At 48.0% G+C, this 17,398-nt stretch overlaps 1 protein-coding gene across 6 annotated transcripts in view; it reads left to right on the forward strand.

The window, feature by feature from the left end:
* LOC139228803 (alpha-1,3-galactosyltransferase 2-like) overlaps positions 1 to 17,398 on the forward strand; it is a 79,970-nt gene that overhangs the window by 11,045 nt on the left and 51,527 nt on the right. The window contains exon 1 of one of the 6 annotated variants that reach the window (XM_070860190.1): positions 17,196 to 17,258. The exons of the other annotated variants lie outside the window; for them this stretch is intronic. The gene's annotated coding sequence lies outside the window, so the exon portion shown is untranslated. Of the gene's footprint in view, positions 1 to 17,195; positions 17,259 to 17,398 lie in introns of those variants that run through there. 6 annotated transcript variants of the gene reach the window in all.

The following is a 17,398-nucleotide window of genomic DNA, read 5'->3' on the forward strand; positions in this document are numbered from 1 at the left end:
GGGATGTAATTTCGTGTGGAAAATGTAAGCATCACTTAAAATTCCGAGGAACACTGAAATGCTTCGTCAACTAATAAATAAAAAAAGTTAAAAGCACTCTAATGTAAAAAATTTTAGGAATTTGGTTCTGTGTCCTAACTCTCTCCAAATCCTGTTCACCTATCGCCCCTGTGCTCATGACTTGCATTGGCTCCTGGTTAAGCAATGCCTCGATTTCAAAATTCTCATCCTTGTTCCATGGCCCCGCCTCTCCCTATCTCTCATCTCATCTCCAGCCCCACAACCCCCCCCCCCCCCCCCACCCAAGATAAGGATAGAGGATTGGCTAACTAACTGCCTACCAGAGAATGAACCATTTATCCCTCCTCTCTGTTTTCAGTTAATCAGTAACTAGTGGGGTGCCGCAGGGATCAGTGCTGGGACCCCAACTATTTACAATCTATATTAATGACTTGGAAGAGGGGACTGAGTGTAACGTAGCCAAGTTTGCTTTTCCTCCCATCTTTGTATTGTCGGCAATGTGTGAGGAGCGCACACAAAATGTGCAAAAGGACATAGACAGGCTAAGTGAGTGGGCAAAAATTTGGCAGATGGAGTATAATGTTGGAAAGTGTGATGTCATGGACTTTGGCAGAAAAAAATCAAAGAGCAAGTTATTATTTAAATGGAGAAAGATTGCACAGTGCTGCAGTACAGCGTGACCTGGGGATACTTGTGCATGAAACGCAAAAGGATAGTATGCAGGTACAGCAAGTGATCAGGAAGGCCAATGGAATCTTGGCCTTTATCACAAAGGGAATGGAGTATAAAAAGAGGGAAGTCTTGCTACAGCTATACAGGGTATTGGTGAGGCCACACCTAGAATACTGCGTGCAGTTTTGGTTTCCATATACGAAAGGATATACACTTGCTTTTGGAGGCAGTTCAGAGAAGATTCACTCGGTTGATTCCGGGGATGAGAGGATTGACTTCTGAGGAAAGGTTGAGTAGGTTGGGCCTCTACTCATTGGAATTCAGAAGAATGAGAGGTGATCTTATCGAAACGTATAAGATTATGAGGGGGCTTGACAAGGTGGATGCAGAGAGGATGTTTCCACTGATGGGGGAGACTAGAACTAGAGTACTTAAGTGACCCTAGAAATATTGGATGCATTGGTGTTCATTTTCCAACATTCCATGGGCTTTGGAACAGTTCCTATGGATTGGAGGGTAGCTAATGTAACCCCAATTTAAAAAAAAAGAGGGGGAGAGAGAAAACAGGGAACTATAGACCAGTTAGCCTGACATCGGTAGTGGGGAAAATGCTGGAATCAATTATTAAAGATATAATAGCAGCACATTTGGAAAGCAGTGACTGGATTGGTCCAAGTCAGCATGGATTTATGAAAGGGAAATCATGTTTGACAAATCGTCTAGAATTTTTTGAGCATGTAACTAGTAGAATGGATAAGGGAGAACCAGTGGATGTGGTGTATTTGGACTTTCAAAAGGCTTTGGACAAGATCCCACACGAGACATTTTGTTATGTCCTTGCACATTACAGCAAATCAACACGAGGCACATACTGCAGACAAGGTCGCTCTGTGACCTGTACCTTTATTCATAGGACCAAGAAGTGATGACCCTGCGTGGGACCTCCCTTTATATACCTGGATGACCAGGTGAGGAGTGTCTGCCACAAGTTCACCCCCCTGTGGTCAAGGTGTGCATTTCTCAGGTGCATACAGTGTACAGTGTTGTTACATAAAGGTTACAGTTATGTGAAGGTTACAGACATGACATTACCTCCTCTCCCCCCCCCACCCCCCCCCCCCCCAAATGTCTTTGGGTCAAAGATTGAGTCTTTCAGGCGGTCGACGCTCTTTCATGGAGTGCTGCAGTTGGGGCTCTGGTTGTTGAGCCTTGGCATGCGTCTCTGTTACCTGAGGTGATTCTGGCTCGTCCGGGCTGACCGCAGGGACTGTGCATGCTGCTGAAAGTTCTTGTTGCTCGTTCACTGGCAGTGGTGTGGGCAGCAGTTCATGATCTTCCTCCGGTTCCTCAGTGTCCATGCTGAACCTTTTTTTTTTTAAAAAACTTGGTCCAGATGCTTGCGGCATATCTGCCCATTGTTGAGTCTGACCACTATGACCCTATTCCCCTCTTCACCAATTACAGTACCCTCGAGCCACTTGCGCCCCACAGCGTGATTAAGAACAAATACAGGGTCATCGATTTCTATACATCTCCCCTTTGAGTTACGGTCATGGCACTCATTTTGGGACTGGCGCTTGCCCTCAACAATGTCTGACGAGACTGGATGAATGAGGGACAGCCGAGTTTTTAGTGTACGTTTCATGAGTAGTTCTGCTGGCGGGACCCCCGTGAGCGAGTGCGGTCGGGACCTGTAGTCCAGCAGGAGACGCGATAGACGGTATTGAAGGGAGGGTCCTTGAATCTGGAGCATGTCTTGCTTTATGATTTGGACCGTACGTTCCTCCTGGCCATTAGAAGCCAACTTGAATGGCGCTGTCCTGACATGTTTGATGCCATTACTCGACATGAACTCCCAGAATTCATAGCTAGTGAAACACGGGCCGTTGTCGCTTACTAGGATGTCCGGCAAGCCGTAGGTCGCAAAGACCGCACGCAGACTCTCCACTGTGGTGGATGTCGTGCACAAATTCAATATGATGCACTCGATCCATTTCGAGTACTCATCAACAATAATGAGGAACATTTTTTCCATGAACGGGCCCGCGTAGTCTACGTGACCATGGCTTGGTGGGCCAGGGCCATGGCCTGAATGGGGCCTCCCTGGGGCATTGCCCAGCTGGGCACACGTCGTGCACCTGCGAACAGTGTTCCAGGTCTGCATCAATTCCTGGCCACCATATATGTGACCGGGCAATGACCTTCATAAGCACGGTGCCTGGGTGCTCGCTGTGGAGTTCCCTGATGAATGCTTTCCTACCCCTCTGGGGCATGACTACCCGTCTGCCCCATAGTAGGTAGTCGGCTTGGACGGAGAGCTCATCCATCTGTCTGTGAAACGGTCTGACCTCTTCAGGGCATGCTCCGCGAGCGGGCGCCCAGTCCCCAGTCAGGACACATTTCTTAATCACAGATAGGAGGGGAATCTCTGTTTGTCCAGGTTTTGATCTGGTGGGCTGTGATGGGGGAGCCTGCGCTGTCAAAGGCATCGACAGCCGTGACCATCTCTGTGCTTTGCTCCGCTGCCCCCTCAGTGGTGGCGAGTGGAAGCCTGCTGGGTGCGTCAGCGCAATTTTCGGTGCCTGGCCGGTGCTGTATGGTGTAGTCATACGCAGTCGGCGTGAGAGCCCATCGCTGTATGCGAGGTGACGCATTGGCATTGACAGCTTTGCTATTGGACAACATGGATGTTAACAGCTTGTGGTCCGTTTCTAATCCGAACCTTCTGCCAAAAAGGTACTGGTGCATCTTTTTCACCCCGGAGACACATGCAAGTGCTTCCTTTTCAACCACCCCATACCCCCTTTCTGCTTGGGAGAGCGACCTGGAGGCATAAGCCACAGGTTGGAGTTGGCCCTCATCATTACTCTGCTGCAACACGCACCCAACCCATAGGATGATGCATCGCATGTCAAGACCAATTCCTTACAGGGTCAGTAACTTATTAGAACAAAGGAGGTTCCGTGCCCGATTGAAAGCCCATTCCTGACAGTCTTCCCCCCCCCCCCCCCCCCCCACCCCTCAAAACCAATCGCAACCCTTACGCAGGAGCACGTGTAGCAGTTCCAGCAATGTACTTAAGTTCGGTAGAAAGTTCCCGAAATAGTTCAATAGTCCCAGAAATGAACGCAACTCTGATGTGTTGCCGGGCCTGGGCGCGCGACGGATCGCCTCCGTTTTGGATTCGGTGGGCCGGATCCCGTCTGTGGCAACCCTCCTGCCCAAAAACTCGACCTCTGGGGCCAAAAACACACACTTGGACTTCTTTAGTCGCAGCCCTACCTGGTCCAGTCGGTGTAGCATCTCCTCCAGGTTGTGGAGGTGTTCCTCAGTGTCTCGACCCGTGATAAGGATGACGTCCTGAAATATGATTGTTCCGGTGTGTGCGTGGTGATGGTGGTCAGTAGCTTGGATTCTTCGGCCAGTTCCTGGGTCATGTAGGCCAAAGTGAGGTCCAACTTGGTGAACAGCTTGCCGCGGGGCAAAAAGATCCTCCACTCTCTGAAGCGGATATTGGTCCTGAAGGGACACTCGGTTGATGGTGGCCTTGTATTCGCCACAGATCCTGACCGAGCCATCGTTTTTAGAACGGGGACGATGGGGCTTGCCCAGTCGCTGAATTCAACGGGCGAAATTATGCCCTCTCTTAGCAGCATGTCCAACTCTCTCTCAATTTTCTCCCGCATCACATATGGCTTTGTGGTGCACTGGTGTGGTGTCCGGGGTGATGCGTATCCTTCCTTTGATGCCTTTGAAAGTCCTGATGCCAGGTTGAAATAATGACTCGAACTTTTGTAGGACCTGTGAGCATAAACTTCGCTCCACAGATGAAATGGCGTGCACATCCCTCTCCCCCCCCCCCCCCCCCCCCCCCCCCATTTCCAATTCATCTCGGCTAGCCAGCTCCTCCCCAAAAGCGCGGGACCATTTCCCAGGACAATCCAGAGTGGCAGCCGGTTCTGAGATCCATTATGTGTGACCATCAACATTACACTGTCTAGCACTGGGATGATCTCTTTGGTGTACACCCGTAGTTGCATGTCACTGCGTTCTAGTTTGGGTCTGCTAACTCTGAGTGGCCAGTTTCTCGAATTGTTGGACACTCATAAGTGACTGGCTGGCTCCTGTGTCCAGCTCCATGCGTATCGGGATGCTGTTTAACAGTACTCATCATAAGTGGTATTTTTGTGTATGAGCTGTGGATGTTTGCCATCTGGACCTGCTGAACTTCAGCGTCCATTGCTGTGTCCCAGGCATACCCCTGCCTTGCAGACCCCTCTTGTGGTTCATCCACTTCGTAAACCAGCCTCACTGCGGGCTTCCTGCACATCCTGGCTAAATGTCCACTTAAGTTACAATTTCTGCAGATGAATTGTTGAAACCGGCAGGTCTTTGCAGCATGTTTGCCCCTGCACCTCCAGCATTAGCTGAGATTGTTGTGAACAAAAGAGCTGTTACCAGGCATTCCTCTCTGATTGTCTCTTTGATTATTCTTGAGCACTCTGTGGATGTTATTGTCCCTTGTGATGGTGTAAATGTCCGTTCAACCTGCCATTATCTCTGTTGAAGATCCCCCCTTTAGTCTGTTACTACACCAACCAGGCAGAATTGCCCTTGCCTGCCTGCGGGATTCTGAGTCGCGTTTACCATGTTAACTCCCTGCTCTATCGTCACGTTGGGAGCAGAGTTGCGCGCGTATATGATCTTGGTTTCCTCCTCTCCCGCCATGAAGGTTTGAGCAATCAACGGCGCTGCTTCCAAGGTCAAGTCTTTGGTCTCAATTAGCTTCTTAAAAATCCCGGCATGACCAATGTCCTCAATGAAGAAATCCTGTAACATCTCCCCCCTGCAGGCGTCTGTGAACTTAGAGGCTGGCCAAGCGCCGAAGGTCTGCAACGAAGTATGGTATGTCCTGACGTCGGTGCATATAGAATTGGTGTTGGGCCATGTGTATACTACTCGCCCATTTGAGGTGCTCACCGATCAGTTTGCTGAGCTCCTCTAAGGTCTTGTCCGCCGGCTTCTTTGGTGCGAGCAGGTCTTTCTTCAGCGCGTACGTCTTAGGTCCACAGCTGGTCAGTATATGCGCCCTTCGCTTGTCAGCCGCTGCCGCTCCCAGCCAGTCCTTTGTGACAAAGCTCTGCTGGAGACTCAACGAAATTGTCCTAGTCCTCACTAACACAGTACCGTTCCTCCGTGCTACCGGTGGCCATTCTTTTGAGTCGTTGATTCCTGTTTCTCATCGCCAAATGTTGTGTCCTTACACAATCAGCAAATCAACACGAGGCACATACTGCAGACAAGGTCACTCTGTGACCTGTACCTTTATTCACAGGACCAAGAAGTGATGACCCTGCGTGGGACCTCCCTTTATATACCTGGATGACCAGGTGAGGAGTGTCTCCCACAAGTTCCCTCCCTGTGGTCAAGGTGTGCATTTCTTGGGTGTATACAGTGTTGTTCCATAAAGATTAGAGTTATGTGAAGGTTACAAACATGACAACATTAGTGTGCAAAATTAAGGCACATGGTATTGGGGGTAATGTATTGACGTGGCTAAAGAACTGGTTGGCAGACAGGAAGCAGAGAGTGGGAATAAACGGGTCCTTTTCAGAATGGCAGGCAATGACTTGTGGGGTACTGCAAGGTTCAGTGCTGGGACCCCAGCTATTTACAATATAAATGATTTAGACAAAGGAATTGAATGTAATATCTCCAAGTTTGCAGATGACACTAAGCTGGGTGGCAGTGTGAGCTGTGAGGAGGATGCTAAGAGGCTTCAGGGTGACTTGGGCAGGTTAGGTGAGTGGGCAAATGCATGGCAGATGCAGTATAATGTAGATAAATGTTAGGTTATCCACTTTGGTGGCAAAAACAGGAAGGCAGATTATCTGAATGGTGACAGATTAGTAAAAGGAGAGGTGCAACGAGACCTGGGTGTCATGGTACATCAGTCATTGAATGTAGGCATGCAAGTACAGCAGGCAGTAAAGAAAGCAAAAGGCATGTTGGCCTTCATAGCGAGAGGATTTGAGTATAGGAGCAGGGAGGTCTTACTGCAGTTGTACAGGGCCTTGGTGAGACCATCCCTTGAGTATTGTGTACAGTTTTGATCTCCTAATCTGAGGAAGGACATTCTTGCTATTGAGGGAGTGCAGCGAAGGTTCACCAGATTGATTCCTGGATGGCAGGACTGACATATGAAGAAAGACTGGATCGACTAGGCCTATATTCACTGGAATTTAGAAGAATGAGAGGGGATCTCATAGAAGCGTATAAAATTCTGACGGGATTGGACAGGTTAGATGCAGGATGAATGTTCCCAATGTTGGGGGAAGTCCAGAACCAGAGGTAAGCCATTCAGGACCGAGATGAGGAGAAACTTTTTCACCCAGAGAATTGTGAACCTGTGGAATGCTCTACCACAAAGTTGTTGAGTCCAGTTCGTTGGATATATTCAAAAGGGAGTTAGATGTAGCTCTTGTGGCTAAAGGGATCAGGGGGTATAGAGAGAAGGCAGGAATGGGGTACTGAAGTTGCTGATCAGCCATGATCATATTGAATTGTGGTGCAGGCGTGAAGGGCCGAATGGCCTATTTTCTATGTTTCTAGAGGGCATGATCTTAGAATAAGGGGCTGCCGATTTCAAACTGAGATGAGGAGAAATTTCTTTCAGAGGGTTGTAAATCTGTGGAATTCGCTGCCTGAGAGCTGTGGAAGTTGGGACATTGAATAAATTTAAGACCACAGGGAGTGGTTGAGGTGAAAATAAATAAATTTACTAATTCAACAATGTAGCGTCTTTATAAAACGTCCCAAGGTGCTTCCCAGGAGTGTTACAAGATGAAACAATTTGACACCGAGCCACAAAAGGAGAAATATGGACAGCTGACCAAAAGCTTTGTGAAAGAGGTAGGTTTTAAGGAAGAGGGGGAAAAAAAGAGGTAGTGGTTTTGGAAGTGAGTTCCAGAGCTTGGGGCCTAAGCAACAGAAGGCACATCCCACCCCTGATGGCTGTGTGATTATAATCAGGGATGCTCAAGAGGGCAGAATTAGAGAAGCTCTGATACAAGAACATTAAGAACATAAAATAGGAACAGGAATAAGCCATACGGCCCCTCGAACCTGCTCTGCCATTCGATAAGATTATGGCTGGGCTGATCTGATCATGGACTCAGCTCCACTTCCGAAATTTAAGACTGAAATAGACAGTTTCTTAAATAATAAGGGGTTATGGGGAGCGGGCAGAGAAATGGAGCTGAGTCCATGATCAGATCAACCATGATCTTATTGAATGGCGGAGCAGGCTTGAGGGGCCATATGGCTTACTCCTGTTCCTATGTCTTATGTTCTTCTATCAGTGCTTCTCTAATTCTGCCCTCTTGAGCATCCCTGGTAATCACTCAGCCATCAGGGGTGGAGTGTGCCTTCTGTTGCTTAGGCCCCAAGCTCTGTAACTCCCTTCCAAAACGATTCCACCTCTACCTCTTTTTTTTCTCTTCCTTTTAAGACACTCCTTTAAAACCTACCTTTTTCACCAAGCTTTTGGTCTCCTGCCCATATTTCTCGGTGTCAAATTGTTTCATCTTGTAACACTCCTGGGAAGCGCCTTGGGACATTTTATAAAGACGCTATATTGTTGAATTAGTAAATTAATATATATTTTCACTTCAACCACTCCCTGAGGTAGCAATCTAGTTTTGCTCTTGAGTGGAAACACTCTATCTACTCTATCAAGAACTTCCATAATTTTAAGATCCTTTTATTAGGTCACCCTTCAGCCCTCTTTTTTTTTTTTCCCCCAAGAGACCCAGCCTGTTCATCCTTTACTGCTCGGTATACCCTCTCATTTCTGGTATCCTTGTAAATCTTTTTTGCACCCTCTCCAGTGTCTTTTTATAATATGGCGACCAGAATTGTATGCAGTACTCCAAAGGTTCGATACAAGTTTAGTATAACTTCTACTTTTCAATTCACTCTCTCTGGAAATAAACCCTAGTGCTGGGTTTCCTTTTCTATGGCCTTGCCAACCTGTCATTACTTTCAGTGATTTGTGTATTTGTACTCCGATCCGTTTGCCCCGTATTTAGATTCGTATTTTCAAAGTAATATATGACCTCCCTAATTTAACACCCAACATTTATCCATGTTGAATTTTATATGCCTAATTTTAAATTTTATTGTCTTGTTGCCGTGCTCCTCGGTATTGAGACCTCACTCACTCACTCAGTGAGGGCAATGTTCCCGCTAAACTGCAGTCATCTGCAAGGGGCCGCTCACTGACTTACATTGTAACTACCGCCGCACGTGCAAAAATGTGAATGGGCCGGGCAGTGGGAGAAGCAGGTCACGCAGGGGGCTCACGGGGGATGTTGAGTGACGGTCTTGTCCACTCCTTTCCCACCTGAATCTGACCGATCAAGTTTAAATTACAGGCCGTAAGGGCACCCGTCCCAAGCCGGCGGGGTCATATGCAAATTGTGTCCTGATGATGTAGCCTGGCCTGATTTTGCTGCTGTAGCCTGAGTAGGGGAGCAGTTGTGGCTTCCCTACCAGGTCAAAGCTGCTGGACACTGGGCCAGAAGAGGCCCAGTAAAGTAAGCTTTTCAACTTCGGGCTCCACAAGGAAACCATGGACCTCTTTGCCCAGGCTTGCCACCAACCCCCCCCCCCCCACCATATTCAGCAAGTACCTGACTGCTGGGGGGACCATTCTCGAAGGTCCTCTGGCAGCCTCCTGCCGCCTGAATTCCCACTCCTGCCCGTCGACTGCAGGCACGTGGCTTTGCGGGCATCGTATACCAATCCTGAGAAGTCCTATGCCCAGCACATTATGAATGCCCGCTATCCTGGCAGCAGTCGTACCCTCACCCAGCGCCAACACGCGTCAAACCCGAGAGTGGCTACTCGGACAAGAGCTATCCGCTCTGCATCTGGCTGATGACTCCCCTCTGCATCCCCACCACGCATAATGACAGCCATGCAGACCATTGGGGTGCTCCAGGAATGGTTCCTGACCACCCGACAGGAGCTCTCCTGTACTCGCCGGAGCGGGTGTCCCATTTCGGGGTGGTAGCTGCAACCTCCACAACTTGGCCATCATGAAGGTGCAGCCTTTACCACCAGGGATTGCGGGAGCACCTCCTGGACGAGGACAATGATGGAGAAGGCAGGCAGCAAATTCCCATTGCAGATAGGCTGTGGGTGACCATCATCAGACTCTGATTCCAGTGAATGAAACGCCAGATCCCTGTTGCTCACCGCTTCCCCATTATACCATCCCTCTGTCACGGAACATCACCACGTCCTCCTGGGCACTAGGCTGAAATGAGAGCCATTGCAAATAAGTCACACATTTATCCGATCTGAATCCATATCAACATTACAATATCGGCTAATCACCCTTGTGCATTCGCTTAGTGCCTGTTGTTTGTGTGCCTTTACCGACTCCAGTGCTCCTCCCGTGGCTGCAGCATGGTTGGTGGAGGACTGCTGACTTTGTGTGGCTGAGACTGCAGATGGCCTTGCACGGTGACTTCAACCAGCTGTGGACCTAGGAGGCTTGGCTGTAGACTGCACTACCTCTGCAAGGGTGGCAGCAGTCTGGGCAATGGTGGAGTGGCAGTGGTGGGAGTAGGAATGCTGTCATTTTGAGAGGATAGCAGGTTCTTGCTCCACTGCCACTCTCCCCGGGGTGGCGCTTCAGCATTCCTAGCAATCTGTTGGATGACCGATTGCTGGCCTTCTGCGACACCCTGCAAGCTCCTTCCAAGACTCGTAAACACAGCGGTGATGGCAGCAGTCTGAGCTTCCACTGCAGCAGAGATGTTTGGTCACTTCCGCTTATGCTGCAATGGAAGCTGCGACATCGCCCATCACACGCAGCAGCATCTTTGGGCCCACAAGGTGTCTCCTGGATTTGTCCATCATGGGCTCCAAGCTCTGCCTAAAGGCCTGTCCAATGTTGGAGCCATGTTCCTTGACACTGATGGGCACTCTTGGCATTGCACCTAGGATTTCCGTGTGAATGCCCATTGCCCTTCGTCTGAAATCCGCCCCATCGAGGTCGTCGTGAGTCCTGTGCAGCAGAACGTGTGTGAACTCGCCCTCTGGGGAGCTGGCCCCCGAGCTACCATTTGTCCCTGGCTTTGCTGTAGCCCACTCGTGCCCAGTGCCTCACCTATGTGCAGATCTGGTCTCTATAATATCCTCTAAATTCTGCGCAGTGCCGTTTTCTGAGCTGGTGCCTGATGCAGTGACTGTGTCGTCGTCTTCTCCTCCATCACTCTAAAAGTTCAGGGACAGGTTGGCTTGCTGGCAGTTCTTTGGTATCTGAAAGCAGAAAGGCACAAGGGTGAGTTTATGGTGAGGGGAGGAAGGGGGTTAGCAAGATATCCATGCATGTATTATGCAGATTGTGGGATGTGACGAAGGATTAGGCATGATCATAGTCATGATCAGCAATGGCTTCAACTTCTCCCCTGGACTCGGTCACTGCCCTCTGTCAAGGACGGATTACTCCAAGTCAGTGAGGTTCTGTATAGCGGCTTGGCTGCCTCCCATCTGCTGTTGCTCCCTCCTGTTCCTTGCCACCTTTGTCTGCAAGAGAAAGGGAAGTGTGTCCATTGTTTGTGTGATGTCTGCCATAGTTGAATAGCTGTCGGTGTGAGATGTGGGTGCGAGTGCTGCAACAGTGGTAAGGTTGTGAGGCTGAAGTGAAGCCATGATTGAGGTATGAGTGGTGACAGCTAGAGATTGTTGGTAGGTGAGTGATGGGGGTGTGGTGAACTGAGCAGTGCATGAGGCTTGTGGTGCAGATGGTGGAATATGACTTGCTGAAAGCTTCACTCACCTTGACAGTGCCGTTTGAGGTCATTAAGCTTTGTTCGGTACTGGATCCAGGTCCTTGTTCCACACTGGTAGTTGTGACTGAGTCAACTATGTCCTCCCAGAGCCTTCTGCAAATGGCCTTTGATGGACTCCCTGCTACTCTGCAGGAACCGGACAGTCCACCTTTGTTACACAGCCATGACCAGAGCCTCCAGTGCAGCATCTGAGAACTTCTCTGCTCACTCCCTTGTTTGCTGAGCCATGTGTTCATCAACAATGACAGATATATCTGCAACAAAGCACCTCCCTTTTAAGAGCGTAGGCCAAACATTGCTGTTAGACTGCACCTGATATTGCCTCGCAATCTCGATCTCTCGCAATCTCGATCTCTCGCAATCTCACCCATTTTGAGAGAAAAAAAACGACTAACTGAGTTACGCTGGTGCAAATTGATTGGGGATTTTTAAGTTGGGCCAGAAAAAGCAGCCTACTCCAAAAAAACCGGCGCAAATACTGGGGAAAATTGAACCCATAATGAGCAGGCTGCACGAATTTTACATGCTGCCTGGACCATTTTGAACAGACGCAGGAAAATTGCGCTAGTCTGTGACCCCACTGGTCTTTGGGCCTAGTGCAATTTCTGGGGCATACACCACCTCCCCCAGGAAAATTTGATTTCTGATACATTTTTGGAGCCTTTGTCAGCTAATGTAATTGTGCCTTTTTGAATGCAAAAATAATTTATATTGGCCGGGTTAACTACTAAAATAAAATAAGGTAGTAGTTAAGTTACAATAGCCTGTTTTTTTTTTGTGCCATCAGAAGGTGGATCATACTGTTAGTATAAAATACAAATCGGGCTGGGAGTTTATTTCCAACCTGAAGTCTGGCTATAATCTCTGGCTCTATCTGTGTATTGCTACCCCAGGTCCTTTTTAGCAAATACAAAAGTGCTTGTAATTCCAGGTCCAAACTACACGAATTGATCTAGTTTGAAAAACAGGTTGAACGTCCAAAATCTAGAATCCATAAAATGTTTCGGAATCCGGACCTGCCGACCTCGATCACGCCGCTGCCCGACCTCTGGCCTCGCTTCGCCCATGCCTGACCTCAGGCCTCGCCTCGCTGCCACTGCCCTTACCTCGAGACCTCCTCTGCGATGGCCCCGCCCGACCACCTCCCTGGTGGCGGGCTGTGCCCAACCTCTTCCCCGGCAGCGGGATTCGGGGCGCTGCACCTGTATCAACTAAACTTAGAACTTTTTGATTCCTGCTGCTAAATTTCCCTTTCTGAATCCTGATATTGTTTGGGCTCTAGGAGACCTCTGGTGTCTCTCCCAAATGGCTGTACTTTTAGCTTGTGAGCCTGGACAGTATCAGTGGGTCATTTGACCTTGAGCATCGCAATTCTACCAGCTCCTGACCTCACCCAACATCTGCTCATGTACTTTCCCGCAAGGCGGGGAGGAATTTAAGAGCAGGGACTTTGGCTGATTTCCTGCCCTCCTTCCCCCAACTGTTGCTTTCAGAGATATCGGCCAACTCTGACTGGGAACAAACCTGCAATTATCTGTTTTTTATGGGTCATCACTACCGTGCCTGTCATTGTAGTCAAGAACCACAGTCAACATAAGCAAAACCTTTGAGTGTCCCAAGTACAATAGACCTGTTCCCAGGGGCTATAAACAATAGAATGCAATCCAGAATAAACACTTTACAAGCTACACCTCCAATTGAAGGCAGTCCTCATTTAGTAGGCCTGAACATGACTTCACATTCTCCTTGAAAGTGATAAACAAAGTAGACCAGCCCTCAACGACTATTTGTCCCACCGGCGACTGAGACTGTTGTTCTCGTATTGGACTGTTTAGCCACTTAAGAACTCGATTCTGAGGGACTGCCTATGATGATGACCGACAAGGTAAAATTCTAAACTGGTTTGATAGGATAGACGTCTAAAGCTAGATGTCACACATATATGATCACTAATAAATTGAAGGAGTTCAGGAGAAAGTTTTTCACCCAGGGTGTTGAGCATGTGGAACTTGCTACCAGATGGAGTAGTTGAGGCAAAAAGCATTTAAATGGGAGCTGGATAAGCTCATAAAGGAGATATGAATGGAAGGTTCTGCTGAAGGGGTGGCAGGAGGCTTGTGTAGACCAACAGACTAATTCCCAAGATGGCAGGACTGATATATGAAAGACTGAATTGACTAGGCTTGTATTCACTGGAATTTAGAAGAATGCGAGGGGATCGCATAGAAACATATCAAATTCTGACGGGATTGGACAAGTTAGATGCAGGAAGAATGTTCCCACTGGGAGCTGTCCTCGACCAGACCTGAGTGGCCATTGTGAGCCCACAGAGCAAGCATCAACAGTTATTCTAATGTGGAAGGCAAATTGGCCAAGCCCAATGTGCTCTTTCCAACAGGAGTCACTGGTCAGCAATTGGGCCTGGAGACCATAGCTAGTTCCTTCTGCCAGCTGTGGGTCAGAAGGTTCTGGGTTCGAGTCCCACTTGAGCACAAAATCTAGGCTGACACTCCAGTGTGGTACTGAGGGAGTCTCTGCTGCACTGTCGGTGGTGCTGTCTTTCTGATGAGCTGTTATGAGGCCCTGTCTGCTCCCTTAGCTCAAAGTAAAATATCCCATGGCACTATTTCGAAGAGTGGCGGAACTGTCGCTGTCTCTGTCTCACTTGTTGGTAGGTGACAAAGTTCCCAAGCCATTGTAGCACCTCAGCCGAGCACAAATGTACCTGGGAAAGGAATCTTCTGATCCACGTGGCTTATTAATACTCTACTTATTGGAGGCTTCAGATATCCTGTTATAGTAACATTAGTATTTGTCTTTCCAAATGCTCAGCTGATAGAGTTCTTTGTGACTGAGATACCATCTCTCAGTCTCCACAGTGCAACACAATGATATGGGGCAATTAAATTGCATTGTTTTAAGATGAGTATTGTCTGATTGTACTAGAGAGGGTACAGAGGAGATTGATAAGAATTTTGGCTATGAGAAAAGATTGGAGATGTTGGGTGTGTTTTCTTTGGAACAGAGGAGACTGGGAGGAGACCTCCATTGAGGTGTATAAAAATTGAGTGGCCTAGATAGAGTGGATAAGAAGGACCTGTTTCTCTTGGCGGAGGATCAACAACCAGGGGGCATAAATTTAAAGTAATAGGGGGCAGGTTTAGAGGGGATATGAGGGGAAATTTCTTCACCCAATGGGTGGTGGGGGTCTGGAACTCGCTGCCTGAAAGGGTGGTAGAGTTAGAAACCCTCACCACACTTGAAAAGTACTTGGATGTGCACTTGAAGTGTCGTAACCTACAGGCCAAGAGCTAGAATGTGGGATTAGGCTGGATAGCTCTTGATTGGCTGGCACGGACACGATGGGCTGAAATGGCCTCTTTCCATGCTATAAATGTCTATGGAGCCAATATTGTAATAGAAACTACTTTGATACCGGTGTTGTGAAGACACTCCTGGAGATGGTAAATGGCTGCCTCTGATACAAGCTGACAATTTTAGGAGCTGTTAGCTCACTCAAACAGTGTAGTTTCATATTGCCATTTGTACAATTCTCTCCTGCCAAGCCCCCCTGACCAATTCAGAGAAGATCAGAAACTTAAAGTTGCAACTTGGCTTTTTGTGGGAACCTTGAGGATATGCAGTTGTCTCCATGTTGTTGTCAGTTCTTTACGATTCAGGGCAGGTTCAAAAATGTAAAGAGCTTGACTGCTACAGCTCGTCACTGTCTCTTTCTTTGGATGTATATTAACATCAAATCCCGTCATCTCCCCTCCTGACACTGGTTAGGTAAGCTTGCTGAGCTAGTGAGTACTTGACCCATACAGATCCGCTTGTTCTGCTATTCAGTGAGATCATGGCTAATCTGCAGCTGAACTCCATTTATCCGCCTTCGTTCCATATCCTTTCACACAAATCTATCGATCTCCGTTTTAAAGTTTTCGGTGGACCCCCAGCCTCCACAGCATTTTTGGGGAAGAGATTTCCACTACCCTTTGTGTGAAGTGCTTCCTGATCACTTGCCATTGCTTGTTGGGGTTCACATGTGAAGATTGGATCCAGATGGCTATGGTACTGGACTGCAAACCCAGAGATTGTGACTTCAAATCCCTCTGTGGCAAGTTGTGAGATTGAGTTCAATAAAATTGATGATTTGTGGTACCTGTATAGCAACAGGAAATAGCATAAAATCCCAATGACGCTCATATCCTCCAGGAACCTGTCGCCTTTATCTGGTCTGGCCTATGTGACTCTAGTCCCACATCAATGATGATTCTTAATGCACTTAGAAATCCAACTGGGGATGGGCAATAAATTCTGCCCAGTCAGTATTGCCTCATACCAAGAAGGTTTTTTTTTTAAAAAAAAAAGAAAAGGTCACTTATGGGTGAGGTACTAGAGTATCTGATATTCTGCTCCTATGATCGCTTCAGAAAGTGAAGGGAAAAAAAACTCCCCTTGCCCTGGGAAACATTCATCCCTCAACCGCCCTCCATGGGAAAAACCGATTAACTGTTCATTCATTTCATTGCACACAGCAAGGTGCTACGTACAGCAATTAGTTGCCATAATTGCCTACAAAACAAGTGACTACACTTAAAAGATTATTCTTTGGTTATGCAACTCTGGGATGTCTCAAGGATGTGAAAGATGCTATAAAATTTTTAAGTTGGGTTCAAATGTAACCAGCATTTGAGCAGCGAGGTCTATTTTCCATAGCCTGAAAGCAACACCGTGTAACTGGGATCTGCTAACCCATTCTCACCTGCAGTGTAATGACATCTTTATGAATCACAATGTTGAAGCATAAATGCAATTACCTTGTGAATGGAGAATTGGATGTATTTCACCTTTGGGTCCAGTCTACACATCCAACCCAGATTAATGGAGTGAAAGTCCCCTCCATCTGTTGCCTGTTTGTTATTTGAAATGAATTTTGGCCGGTTGCAGTCCTGCCGCATCCAGTTGTGAATGGAGGTGGCCAATTAGACCACTAACGGGGTGAGGAGGTGGCTCCATGAATGTCCCATCCTCATTGGTGGAGCCTGGCACGTGTGCAAAAGGCCAGGCGTTTGCAGCCATCTTCAGCCAGAAGTGCCGAGTGGATGACTCTGTTCCACCTCCTGAGGTCCCCACCATCACCGATGCTAGTCTTCAGCCAATTCGAGTCACTCCATGTGACATCAAGGAACGGCCGAATGCAGCAAAGGCTATGGGTGCTGGCACTATCCCGGCTGAAGTGCTGAAGACCTGTGCTCCAGAACTAGCTGCACCCCTAGCCAAGCTGTTCCTGTACAGCTGCAACCAATGTTCTCATGTTTTTGGTGCACAATCATTTTTAACTTGCTGTGCGGCCCATTTAAAGGTTATTCCCATTGAAATGGCAGTGAACAGCCTGCGTGGACATTCAGACCGTTGCGTGGCTGCGCAGCTTAGCGGGAATGTTGGCTACAACATTGGCATCGACTCGCAATGTGGAAATTGCTCCAGTGTGTCCTATTTACAAAAAGCAGGTCAAAACCAATCTGTCAGTTTACCATGATATCAGCCTGCACTCCATCAAAAAGTGATGAAAGGTGGTGGTGTCAACAGTGCTAGTGACCAATAACCTGCTCATCGATGCTCTCCGTTCCACCAGGACCCCTTGGCTCCAGACGTTGATACAGTCTTGGTCCAAATGACATGAGTTGAATGCCAGAGGTGAGCAGAGACACCAAGGTAACATTCAACTGAGTGTGGCACCAAGGAGCCCTAGTATAACTGAAGTCAATGAAGAATAGGGGGAAAACTCCAGTGGTTAGAATCACACCTGGCATGAAGGAAGATGGTTGTGATTGTTG

Source organism: Pristiophorus japonicus, chromosome 18 (assembly GCF_044704955.1).
Source record: "Pristiophorus japonicus isolate sPriJap1 chromosome 18, sPriJap1.hap1, whole genome shotgun sequence".
NCBI lineage: Eukaryota > Metazoa > Chordata > Chondrichthyes > Pristiophoridae > Pristiophorus > Pristiophorus japonicus.